We start from the raw sequence: 13,730 nt of genomic DNA on the forward strand, positions 1-13,730 counted from the left end.
ACAGAGCATCACAGAGCAGAGGGTAGCCTTAGAAATCGGAGACTTTTAGCTTGTTAGTGGGATGAGAGAGGGCTCTGTTGGTTGGTCACATAGTTGAGACCACATGAGTCATCTTCCAAAATTGTCAGGGTTTTTGCTTTTATTTAGCAGAACCAAAACTAAACAGTTACATCCTCAGAGGAAAAAAACCAGCTCGAGTTAATGTCTAATGATGATGTTTTAAGAAGAAATTTAATTAGGGTTCATAGGTTTTGTCATGTCACATGTTGCTTTTAGCTTTTCCTCAGGAAAACATGTTAGACATGGACTGAGTAGAAAGCACCCCCGTATGTTTTGTTCTAAGATGTTGGTGTGAATGACTGCTCTTTGATGCCAGTGCTGTGAAATTTAGATACAAACATCTTGATAAAATATGAATTTCCAGCTTCCTCACAACCCTTTGATTTACCTTGTTAGTAAGTGAGTGACAGCTGGTGGCACACAACAGGGCTGGTAAACACAGAGGCTGCTGCCATTTGCCTGAATAGTTGCATTAGATGCCGAGGCTGATTCTCTTCTTTCAGTCCATTGATTACCATTGCTTGTGTTAATTCAGCTGCAAGACTGAGGCTACCATGAAAGAGGTGTGGTCTCTTGGAACTGTTAATGGTAACAACCTCAGTCTTTTTTATTTAATTAATTAATTAATTAATTAATTAATTTTTGTATGTCTGCTGAAAGGGTACAGTCATTCTCCGAGAGAATTTTAACGGCTCCTCTGTAGGCACTAAGAAGAACCAGTACCAGGTCTGTGTCGGGCTTATCACCTTTTGAAACATGTATATTTTACTTTTGCCCTGGCAGGCTCTTTTGCTGTTTTAATATGGCAGCTAGAGTGATCCCATTCAAAAATAAGTCAGATGATCTCATTTCTCCACTCAGAGCCTTCTGGCAGTTTCCCATGTCTCAGAATGAACATCAAAGTCCCTGCTTTAAGCAAGCAGTCTTGGATTCTCTGTCTCTCCCTTCACCTGTCTGATGTCATCCTCTCTCTCCATTCCTGTTGCTTACACTAAGTCACACTGGCCCCCGTGCTATTTTCTTGGAACTCCAGCCTTCCTCAGAATCTTGGTATTTTCTGTTCCTGCAGTTTAGGAGGGTTTCTTCCGTGACAGCAATGTGAGGAGCAACCCACTTTCTCCAGGTCTTTCTTTGAAAGCCCCTTTTCTTTCTTTCTTTCTTTCTTTTTTTTTAACTTTTACAAAAACTTTATTGAGAATTTCATACATGCATATAAGGTGTTTTGATGAAATCCATGCCCACTCCCTCCCCTCCAACATTCCCTGCTCTGAAGAGGTAACCCTAAGTCTTTTAAGGATTAGCTACAAGCTCCCAAGTACTTTTGACATTTTTTGCCTTTGGAATAGAGTGTGTTGCTAACAGGCCCAAGGGCATTTTGACTTTTAGCCAAGAAACTGGCTACTTTTCTTTGGGGTCTTTTTACCCTAACTGCCTAGCCAATTCCTACCTCCTATTCTTATCACACCATCCTCTGAAGGGGTTACCCAAATTGCCAATCTGGAATAGGGATGCAGACTGCTCTGGCTTCTGCCATGCTGAACAGGGATGCAGGGTAAGGCAATTGAAAGTCTCTTTTCATCAAAGACTTTTCTAGCAACCTCAATAATCTCTCCTGTTACCTCAACAGTAAATATTCCATCCTTCTCTCCAGCTTTTATTTTGTTTTTGTATCAGTTTTACTATTTGCTTGAAAATTGTCTTCCTCATTAGAATATAAGCTTTACAATGGAAGAGCTGTCCCCTGCCCTCACCCCACACCCAATACCTAGAAAAGCTCCAGGACCACACAAGATTCACAATCAATCTTTTGAATGCTGAATGGCTTTCATTCTTTCAGCCATATTCAGTCTTCATTTATGGAGAGCAGCCATTATGCTGAACACGTATGCAACAAAAAGGAGCATGAGGCAAGGCCTCTAACCTCATGGAATTTAAAAGCAAGAGTGAAAAGGAAGAATTAGGCAATTATCCATCTTATACAGTGGAATTTGAATTTCCTAGGAATTAAATTACAGCATTCATGATTCTTAAGTGGAGCAGCGAGGATGAACACCCAGAAATTTAAAATTAAAATGTTAACTCTCTTCCTCGATGCCATGCTAGGGTTAAACTCCCTCCTCTGGAACATGGCTAATTGCACATTTGTGCTTCCTCCAAATGCCCTTCATTGAGCAGAGCTTTGCTGCTGTTTTCATCTATTGGGCTTGTTCTCTAAGGTGCTAAGGATTATCATTAGGCAAAATTCATCAATCATTATTATTGTGGATAAGCTTCATTTGATCTGCCCTTCAAGAACTTCAAAATAACAATAACATCTATTTCATCTCACTCATTCCAAATTTAAAGTAAGTCCTTTAGCTTCTGAAACACATAGGGCGATGTGAAAATTAAATCTATTGTAAAGTAGGCATTCTATCTCCTGGTCATACTAGAAGCTGGTTTTGAAAAGGTTAGCGTGCCTGTTAAATTTCATCTCTAAGTTGTAATTCCATGGTTTTAAGTTTGATATTTTTAATCTGAATGAAATGTTTTTATATTTTATTATTTTTATTTCATATGTATGAGTGTTATGCCCAAATGTAGGTGAGTGCACTCATGTCATGCAATGCCCACGGAGGACAGAAGAAGCTGTCAGATTCCCTGGAACTGGAGTTACAGACAGTTGTTAGTTGCCATCTCCCATGTGGGTACTGGGATTTGAACCTGGGTCTTCTGTGTTGTTTAAGACAAACAAGTGTAATTAAATACTGAGCCATCTCTCCAGCCTCCTGAATGAAATCTTAAAATGAGGATCAACTTTGAAGTCAATGGTTACTATGGACTCTAGTTTTGTTATATTGGAGATTTTCAGAGAATTTCAGACTTTTCAAAAATTTAAATTTGTGTGCATGTTTTAAGAAAGAAAAGAAATCTCCTAGATGTCAAAAGCAAAGTTTTAGAGAGACATTGGTCCATGTCTTAGGAACTCATGATATATGTTGTTCTGCAAATGTGGAGGCTGTCCTACATCTGGAAATGTGTCACTTCCCAAGAGAAAAGCTTGTCATTTGCATTGCTATTTGATGGTCTACACCAGGCCACAGTTGCTCTGGTGCAGAGAAAGCCTCAGTGCTGTTGGAATAAGTCCTGTCAGTCTGTGTTGAACAGCTTTCTGGGACAAACAACAGAAATAAGCAACTTACAAAGAGGTTTGTAGTGTCACATCTTCTAGATGATTCTGCCTGTCACTCTTGTTCTGGGCATGTGGCAACATGTTATAATATAGTATGTGGCATAGCAAAACTGCTACTCTGGTGCCCAGGAAGCCAAAGGGAGGAAGAGGCAGAGACTAAAGTCTCATTATCCTTTTAAAGAACCAGTCTTAATGAGCTATGATCTTCTACTAGGCTCCACCTCTTAAAGGTTCCACCACTTCCCACCAGCACCAAGTCAGGGATTAAGCTCTTAACACATGGGACTTTGGGGGAACATTTCAGAACCAAGTAATAGCATAGCTTCATGCTACACTTCATAGGCTACCCAGAGACTTGACTCTAGAAAGTCCCTTCCCATTATAACTTGTAATTTGGGGTGAACATATGTGTGATGAGAGCATGGTTATTCCTCCCTTTGTTTCTTTACTTCTTGTTTTGGATCTTGGGCAGGAGGAGTCTTTTTTGGATATGAGGACACCATAGCATGCAGGGGGAGGGCCACTTGTTTGTTTTTGAAAAAGTTCTCTTGAAGACCAATTCCTGTTCTCTCTGAGTGGAATTGGGAATGAATCAAAGGGCTACCTGTGGAGTAAGGTGTAATGCCAGGACCCTGGGGGAGGAAGAGGTGGGAAAGACAGAACCAGGTCAAAAAGACTTACAGCTGTCTCTTCTTGTTTTCCTGAACATAAACAGACTCTACTGTCAAAGAACAGGCATGTTAGATTTGCTGTTCTCCTAGCTTCAGGGACCTTGTAAAGACAGGTTTATCACATGACATAAAAATTATGTGCATTCTTCAATAACCCAAAAGATAAGTGAATTGGCTTCATGAGGGTAGCATTAAATATACAATGAAGACATAAAAAAATAATTATTAGATATAATTCCCCCAATGATAGTCATGATATTTTCCTGGAAATTTGTGGGAACATTTAAAGACTTTCGGATGGGTTAAATTTCATTTAAGAATCTTCATTAACATTAGCATGAGCTCAGAGTTGTAGGAGGTAAATATGGAGCATGTTGCTGTGTTTATCACACCATGCAGGCAGGGGATGGTCAAAGTCATTCCTTTAATAATTAGGTCAAGCAGATCATCTTATTTTCATCCTCTAGCATTAGCTGGTTTGTGGATATGTTGCTCTTGGAATGAAAATGTCCAGTCTTCTGAAGAGAATCTGCTACCTTAATTAATTCAGTCTTATAAATTCAAAGAAAATATAACACCAAATTTAAAATTTTGTATTTTAAAGAACTAAGACATTTCAAATCATATTCTAAGTATTTTTTAAATTTTTACAAAAACTTTATTGAAAATTTCATACATGTACATAAGGTGTTTTGATCAAATCCATGCCCACTCCCTCTCCTCCAACATTTCCCCCTTTGAAGGATTAGATACAAGCTCCCAAATACTTTTGACATTTTGGCCTTTGGAATGGACTATGTTGCTAATAAGCCCAAGGACATTTTGACTTTTAGCCCAGAAACTGGTTACATTTCTTTGGGGTCTTTTTACCCTAACTGCCTAGCCAATTCCTACCTCCTATTCTTATCACACCATCCTCTGAAAGGGTTACCCAAATTGCCAGTCAGTAATAGGGATGCAGACCGCTCTGGCTTCTTCCGTGCTGAACAGGGACGCAGGGTGAGGCAATTGGAGTATCCCTTCAGTGGGTCTATCTAAAAGACTCTCAAATTATTTTATTTAAAAAAATGTCTTTTTATTTTATGTGTATGAGTGTTTTGCCTGCATATAAGTGCATCATGCAATGTCTACAGAGGGCACAAGAGGGCATCAGATTCCCTAGAGTTACAGAAAGTTGCTAGCTACCATGTGGGTGCTGGTATCTGAATCTGGGTCCTCTGCAAGAGCAACCAGAGCTCTTAAACACTGACCCATCTCTCCAGTTCCAGATTCTAAGTATTTTAGATATCAACTCTGGTTACAGAAACTGTGAAATCATTATTAAAATTATTATTTAAATAATTTATGAATGTTTAAAAATAAAAATAAATAGTAAACAGAGGGAAAAAAGATTTCTGTGTGTGTTGTTTATGCTTTTGTACTTGTATATTTGCATATGTGTGGACACACATTTGTGTGCAGGCACAACAGCACATATGCCAGAGGTTGACAACAGGTGTCTTCTTCAATCATTCCACCTTGTGTACTGAATCAGGTTGTCTTGCTGAGCTTGGAGCTCACCATTTTGGCTAGCCAGCTGGCTGTAGGATCCCCAACTCTGCTTCTGGAGTGCTGGGATTACAGGAGAGCTGCCATACCTGCACCTATTTACATGAGTGTTAAGGATCCAAATTCCAGTCCTCATGCTTGTACAGCAAGCACTTGACCCACTGAACCATCTCCTCAGTCTGCAGAATAGATTTCTTGTTGCACATACTTTAATTTGTCTAAAACTCTCTGCTTAATTCTAGTTTTGTTATATACTTTGTCTGGGTAAGATGATGGCATGGATAAATGTTTCTATACTGTCTCATGTTAATTGGATTCATTGATGTGTTTTCTAGTGACTTATTGGAAATGAATATAATCCAGTATGAAATAATATCTCTAAAAGGTATGTATAGAGTTAACAGAATGAGCTTACTGGCATGGAGAATCTAAATCAGTCGGCTAAAACTTATCTAAAGAACATATCTTGTGGAGTAGCCTAACCCTATCCAACATTTTCATCACTGTGTACTTGTCTAAGTGCTTTTCAATAATTTATCAGCCTGAAATCTGCATTTGCCCTGCCCTATAAAGAACTTTGATGTACACACAACTGTCAGCTGCTAGCTGGGTAGCAGAGATGCAGTGTTGCTCAGATTAAGCTTCCTCTTCTTGGCCTCGGTGATGGATATTAATAAGTTTACTACTCTGTACGTGGACTGTCTCATAACTGAACAGGATGGGAACAGGGGATCATTTTGCATACTGAAAGCTTCGTTTGGCAGTCATAATCGAGACACTCCTGCCCAGAATGCTTTCAACATTCTTCTCCTTAATACCCAGATGGGGCCAAACATAGAAGCCCTCCAACTCTCCCATGAATAAGGACATTACACAGATGGAAACCAGGAGAGCCTCTGCAAGAGATATCATTCCTGCCAAATGTTTGAGCTGGGGAAAAATGCAATCCATGTAATGTGTCTATATTCTCTGGAGATTCATGAATGAAAGAGACAACTCTTCATGGCTCTAGGGATATGGAGACCATGAATTTTACAACCGATAGCAAGACACCCATTCCTGACCCAGCTGCAGACCATATGTTTTAAATATAGAGAATTTTTATTGTGCTGGATAACTTTAGTTGTCAACCTGACACATCTGGGTAGAGGGAACCTCAGTTGGGGAATTTTCTCCATTGAACTGGCCTACGGCCATGTCAGTGGGGCATTTTCTTGATTGTTGAGAGAGGTGGGAGGGCCCAGCCCACTGTGGGTGGTGCCACCCCTGGGCAGGTGGGCCTGTGTTGTATAAGAAAGCAGGCTGAGCACTGGCCAGGGGAGCAAGCCAGTAAGCAGCACTCCTCTATGGTCTGTGTTCCAGCTCCTGCCTCCAGATTCCTGCCCCGAGTTCCTACCTTGGGCTCCCTTAGTGATGAACTGTGACCTGAGAGATGTAAAATAAATAAACCCTTTCCTCCCCAAGTTGGTATTGGTCAGAGTGTTTTTTCACAGCAATTGAAGGCAAACTAGAACATTCATAAAGAAGTATCCACGGGAAAGCTCTGGTTTCTATTTGGAAATGATAGTCATTAGTTCATGTCTTGAAGGTAAGTGTTTTAGCGTGGAGATTTGACCTCTTTCTCAATAAGGAACTTTCACTTTATCTAGGCTCTAAAGATTTCCTTAAAAATACTCAGAAAATGTCTTTCATCTCACTTTTGGATGATTCCATAGAGATAAAAGGCTTACCTAAATAAGTGGCACAGTGACTTGAATTATCTTGGGGGCTCTTGCTAAATCCATTTAATTTCTGAGTGGCACATTATATCCCATAACCTAGAAACAACTTTGGGCATCTGCTTATTAGAGTATTTGAGTGGAGCCTTAGTTACTGGAGGCAAACAGCATTTAGAACCAGAAAACAAGAAGAAATTCCATTGGACCATTTCCTGGTTAATTACTGAGCCTAATTTATGATCTTCAAAATAGATCTAACAACAATATGTAGTGAAAAAAAGGCTTTGTCCCTGTAATAAAATCAGTGTTACTGAGTCCTATTCATTTCTTCTAATGTCTATATTCTAAATGTTCTTGTTAGTACTCTGAGGTTTAAAAATATGATTCCTCCCTCCCTTCCTTCCTTCCTTCCTTCCTTCCTTCCTTCCTTCCTTCCTTCCTTCCTTCCTCCCTCCCTCCCTCCCTCCTTCTCTCCTTCCCTCCCTCCCTCCATCCCTCTCTTCTCTTTTGTGTTCCTTATCCCCCCTCCTTCTTTCCTTCTCTCTTTCCTGCTTCCACTGGGAATGAACCCAGGGGCCTTGAGCATGCTAGGCAAGTGCTGTGTCATTCAGCTCTATTCCTAGCCAAAGCCCCTTATTTCCTTAAGGTATACACACACACACACACACACACACACACACCTGGTTTCTCAGTGAGCTAAACAAAACCATGTTTTTGCCCATTATATCAGCTGGTGAGAAGCTGAGTCGACTTGGAGTCAGGCTGAGTGTTGATTTCTGGTTTGTTTTCTAAGCTTTCTTCCCATAGAGGACCAGTAAGTAGCTTCTTGAAGCATGCTCTTTCAAGTCTACAGGCAGGAGAAGTCCAGGGATTTGCAGCACTATGTCTGCATTGCAGTTGTGAACATTCCATTGGCCATTGTGAGTCACATGACCAAACCCAAGTCAAGAGATAGTGAAGCAGACCGCATGCTCCACGGCATATGTCTGACCTTCCCTATTTAATGTGTACCAGTATTTCAGTTCTTTGGAAGAGGTCTTCAAGCAGCTTGCTTCCTTTTAAAGAGAAAGAAAAATGAAAATATTAACAAAACAATTGATGCTAAATCCAGATGTAAAGTTGGGCCACAAGTATCACTTCTCCTTTTTTCTGCTAGAAGGTCTAGGAAACTGTATCTCCCCAGCATTGGACTGGAATTTGCACTTGAGGTTTGAAATCTAACGAAACACAGATCTACTAATCATTGTTTTCATATACTTTTTGTTGATATTTTATTTTTAAATTTGTATATCAAAGCAGAGAATGTGTGAATGTTTGGGTTAGGATAATTATTGAGCTTCAGCAAATTTCATTAGTTTTTGTTTTGTTTTGTGTTTGAGACAGGCTTTCAAGTATTTCAAGCTGGCCTCAAACTCACAATATATCAAAGACTGGCTTGGAATCCCTGATCCACTACCCCCAAGTGCTTGTGTTACAGGTGTGTGCCACTACATGAGATTTGATCTCATTGGTTTTTAAAGTCTCAGTCCTATTTGTTCCTGGAAAAACAAGTTAGTGGCAAAGCTGACTACAATGCAGTATGCTGAATGCATATTTTAGTGTATTCTTGTGTTTCTAGACTCACAGCGTCACAGAATGTCAGCAGAGAATGGCATTTCCAGGTATGTAGGCCTTATACCCTGATGTTGGGAAGATGCAGCAGGTCCAGGGTCTTGAGTCAGTGCTAAGTGACACAAGTGAACTCCTGGAGTCAATGTCTACAACATACTTACTGCTCGCTCAGTGTCAGAAACAGGGCTGACAGGGCTCAATGATTTAAGATTATGTTGCTATTACGAATTTTCTTTTAGGGCCTGAAGAGATAGCTCAATGATTAAGAGCACTGTGTTCTTGCAGAGGACCGGGGTTTGGCTCCCAGCACCCACCTGGTGACTAACAACCATTCGTAATTCCAGTTTCAGGGGAACCCGACACCCTCTTCTGACCTCGGTGGGCACTGCATGACAAGGGTATGCTTACATACATACAGACAATACACTCATGAATATAAAAAAAAGAATAATAAATAAAAAAGTAAAAAGAAATTTTTTCTTTTTTTTCAGTTTTTAGGGTTAGCTTTGAGGATATTTATTTCCAGAAAAGAAGGACCAGGTAGCTTTGCATCTACTTTGGTATTTCCTCGTCATGCAGAAGTGTGAAAAATGTCTGTGAAGAATGAAAAGCCGTCAAGAGAAGATAATCAGGTGCTCACTGGCTTTCTCTTTCCTGCATCCAGGATGGTGATTTCTGACAGAACTCCCAGGAGTGTTTAGAGAAATAAGTAAAACATTGAATTTAAAGGGCAAGGCCTGAGTTTGGGGCCCAGTGCTAAGCTTTATTATGTATATAGCCGTGGGTGGGCCCTTGAACACCTTGGAACTTGGAGCTGGCATTTCTTTGAATTTTTTTTTTTTTCTAATATTCTCTATCGCTTTGTGTCATTCTGTATCCTTGATTACTCTAGCCTGGAAGTTATGATTTTTGCTTTCCTTTCTTTGTTCTTCTACTTTATTTTCAGATTAAAAAAATATAAATTAACTATACTTTTAAATACCCTTCATTTCAGTTTCTTGTTCTTATTTTCCGATTTTTTTTGGTGCTAGGAGGTGAACCAGGGACTTTGTGCGTGGACACCAACTAGTGAACCAGGGGCTTTGTGCACAAACCAACTACTTTACCACTGAGACACATTCCCAGCCTTATTTTTCTAATTTTTTGCATTAGATATTTAAATAATTATTTTCACCTTCTTCATCTCTTTTAATGTAGATATTTAAGTTATTTATTTTTCACTTGTCTATATTTTACAAATATTTTCATTAGGCTTTAATTTCCTTCTAGATACTTTTGTTGATCACATACAGTTTTATATACTGTACTTTCACTTAATTTTTCATTATTTTATTTTACTTTTGGATAGTTAATACATGCATATGACTTAAAAAGGAAAACTATAGAATAAGACATAAGCTGAGGAATACAGTATCTTTAATTTTTAGAATTTCATAAACGCACACAGTGTGTTTTTATCATGTTCACCTTCTACTCTTCCCCCAACTCCTTCCGGTTTTGTCCCTCATCCTCACCCTTCCCATTTGTGTCCTCTCTCTTTTTGTTTCTTCTTTTTTTTTTTTTTTAAATAACACATTGAGTCCAATTAGTGCCGCCCATATACTCATGGGAACTGAGCCATCCAGGAACACGGTCAACCTACCAGAGGCCACCTCTTAAGGAAAACTGACTCTCCTTCCCCCAGAGTCCTTCAACTGTCAATAGCTCCTGAGCTGAGATGGGGGCTCCTGAGCCTCTTCCCTCCATGTTGGAATGTTGGCCGGCTTGATCTTGTGTAGGTCTTGTGACAGCAACAACAGCTGCTGCGAATTCCTGAGTGCTGTGGGCCTATCATGCCCAGAAGAAAACCTTTGCTCCAGTCTGGAGCTTTTGCTCTTAGTCTTTCCACCCTTTCTTCTCCAATGGTCCCTGAGCCTTGAGGTGTGGGTGGAGAAGAGGATGTAATATGCATATCCCATTTGTGCTTGAATTCTCCACAGATACTTATTCTCTTCATTTTCACCAGTTGTGAGTTTCTGCATTAATTGCATTAACCATTATCCACTGCACAAGAAACTTCTATGAAGAGGTCTATGAACTGCTCTAAGATCTGGGTATAGAGATATGAATTTAGAAGACAGTTTTATACTATGCCCATGTGGCTAAATTATCATAGTGCGTTCATAACTGAGACCTATGAGCTCTTGGCCAGTGCTAGGCATTCATTTTCTCCTGTGGATTAGGTCTTAAATCCAAGCAGAAAGTGCTTGGTTATCTTGACAACCAGCAGGGAGGACGCTTCCTGGTGAATATCACCTTGATTGCTCCATGTCTGTAGCAAAGGTGTGTGGTATCTTCAGCAATAGGGTCTTACCATCAAATTCTGCTGGGCAACCAAGAGGAATGGTAATGCAAACTGAAGAATTTTGTTTCTAGTTTCCCTACCATTCCCCTCATGTCTCAGCTTTCTAAGGGTCATGATTTTTATTAGGTTTCCAGTGTTTCATTAAGCAAATATGAATATATGTTATTAATTTTCCTCTTTTAAGCAGAAGGAAAAATATACTGTATACTTTCTGACTTTGTGCTGACTTGCACATTGAAAAAAATCTTCATTCTTATTACATCTGCATAATAATGCATTGTGAAGATGAGTCAAATATTATTTTGCCAGTTGTCTATTGAGGCACAGGTATATTATTTCCTGTCCCAATTCTATGAACAATCTTGTGTGAATGTGATTTTATATATGAGCATATTTGTAAATGATATTTCTAGAAATAGAATCATTTGATCAAGAGGAAGATGCCTATCTACTTAAACTAATACTATCAATTTACTTTCTGTGAGGGATTCACATTGGGTGAATGGTGTTGGAGGTTGTATGCTTACTTATAACTCCCTAAGAGACAGCATTTGGGAAAAAATTTAATCTTGAAATATACCTTTAGTGGCTAGTAAGAATCTCATTTATTATTTAGGTAATAAAACGTTAATGTTCAACACATGAAGATAACTCTTTAGCACAGATATGGAACTTCATTTCTATGATTCATTAGAGCAATTCTGAGTTTCAGCAGATCCAAGGGGATGCTGAAAGGATATCACTATAGACTAGACAGGGTTCAACAGTGATGTGCTTGATGTGAATATGAGAAGTAGAAGTCTGTGGAAAATCTAGGTTTTTGCTGAGACTAGGAAAAAGAAATAGAGAAACAAATTTTCAGGAGATTGCAAATTAAGACCTTTGTTTGGAACTTACTGCTTTTGAAGTCATTGTTGGATATCTTTGACTGTCAGCTTTAATTGTTAACATGATGCCTGCAATCTAGAATCACTTTAGAAAAGAGTCTCAATGGGGCATTGTCTATATTGGGTTGGTCTGTGGGCATGTCTATGGAAAATTGTCTCAACTAAGTTGACTGATGTGAGAAGATCCAGTCAACTGTGGGTGGCACCATTTTCTAGGCTGGAGGCCCTGAACTGTGTAAGAATGGAGAAGTCAAGTTGAGCACAAGCAAGTGAACATGTATGCATTCCATCCCTTTGCTATTGACTGTGGATGTGATGTGGCCAGCTGTTTGAAGTTTGTGCTGTGACTTCTCCAAACTGATGGACTATAACCAGGAACTATAACCTGAAATAAACTCCTTTTCCTTTAAGATGCTTGTTGTCAGGGTATTTTATCACAGCACTAGAAATGAACCGAAGACAACTGTTCTGAGGCCATCTCCCCTTCTGCCTTAACAGACTTCCTGGTTTTTTACCTAGTTACATCACTGAGATGTTGTGATGGCTGAGATGTTGTTTATCTTCTGCACAGAAATTCTTAAGCTTTGCTGACAGGAACTCAGTGGTCACTAGATCCAGGAGCCCACCTGGGATGTGAGGATATTCCTTAGGCTGGGAGAGGCTGTCTCTCCCTGATGATTCTGGAGAGTTGCCACCCATTCCCACCCCTTCTCTTCACACTAGAGTCACTTTTTACTAAGATTGCTTTATCTTTGGCAGCCAAGCCCAAATCTAGCATCTACAGTGACTCTTTTTGCCCCCATTTTGTTTTAAAGATAATTTTAGTGAATTTTATATGTTGAACAGTAAATGCCATATGCAAATATAAACTAATTTTTGTCTTCTTTGTAAGCTAGAAATTTCAGTGCTGCAGAGGAATGAACAAAAAAGTCTTCTATCTTCATTTTAATGAGAATGTTGCTACATATTTACTACTAAGTACAGTGTTGGCTGAGGAGATCCTTTAAATTTAAAATGGAAATAATGACATCTATTTTACTTTATGGTTGTTACAAAGGTTAAGCACATGAGTTGATATAAAAATGCCATGTGACTGAAAATTATACTGTTTCTCACATAAGTCACACATTGGTTGAGCTTGCCGTCATCCAATGTTTTTAGTGTTATTGCTGTTGATAATCAATAGTCTCCTATGCTTAATAACATAAGGAAAATAACTGGGTCTATTATGAGACAGCGAGTTGAGTTTGCTGACATCAATGCCTTTGCATCCTATCTATTGGTCTCAATTTGGAAATAAGTGAGATAGTTGATATGTAATATACTAAATATAATTTATATTTAATAACATACATATTGTTTTTCCTTTTATGATGAGAAAAATCCCTTGACTTTGATCTTTTATATACAAGAACTTCATTACAAATGTGTAAAAATCATATCAGGCTCGCCCCATAGGCTGTACATCAAATAAGCCCACCCCAATTTGAACCCAGAATGAATACAATTTGTAGACTAAATTTTGAAGAATTCCTCTAACCTTCACCATATTTATCATTTTATTTTAGCCTATTTTGAGAATCATATGTATAACTAAGAATGAATGACATTTATGTGTCGGATATTTGTCTCATTTCACTATACTAGTTTGCTCAGTGATTTTTGCTTCCTTGGGTAGTAAGTGCTTTAATTAGTCCTGTTTGCCCGTACTGGAGTCAC

Source organism: Nannospalax galili, unplaced genomic scaffold (genome assembly GCF_000622305.1).
Source record: "Nannospalax galili isolate Female #2095 unplaced genomic scaffold, S.galili_v1.0 scaffold96, whole genome shotgun sequence".
NCBI classification, from domain to species: Eukaryota; Metazoa; Chordata; class Mammalia; order Rodentia; family Spalacidae; genus Nannospalax; species Nannospalax galili.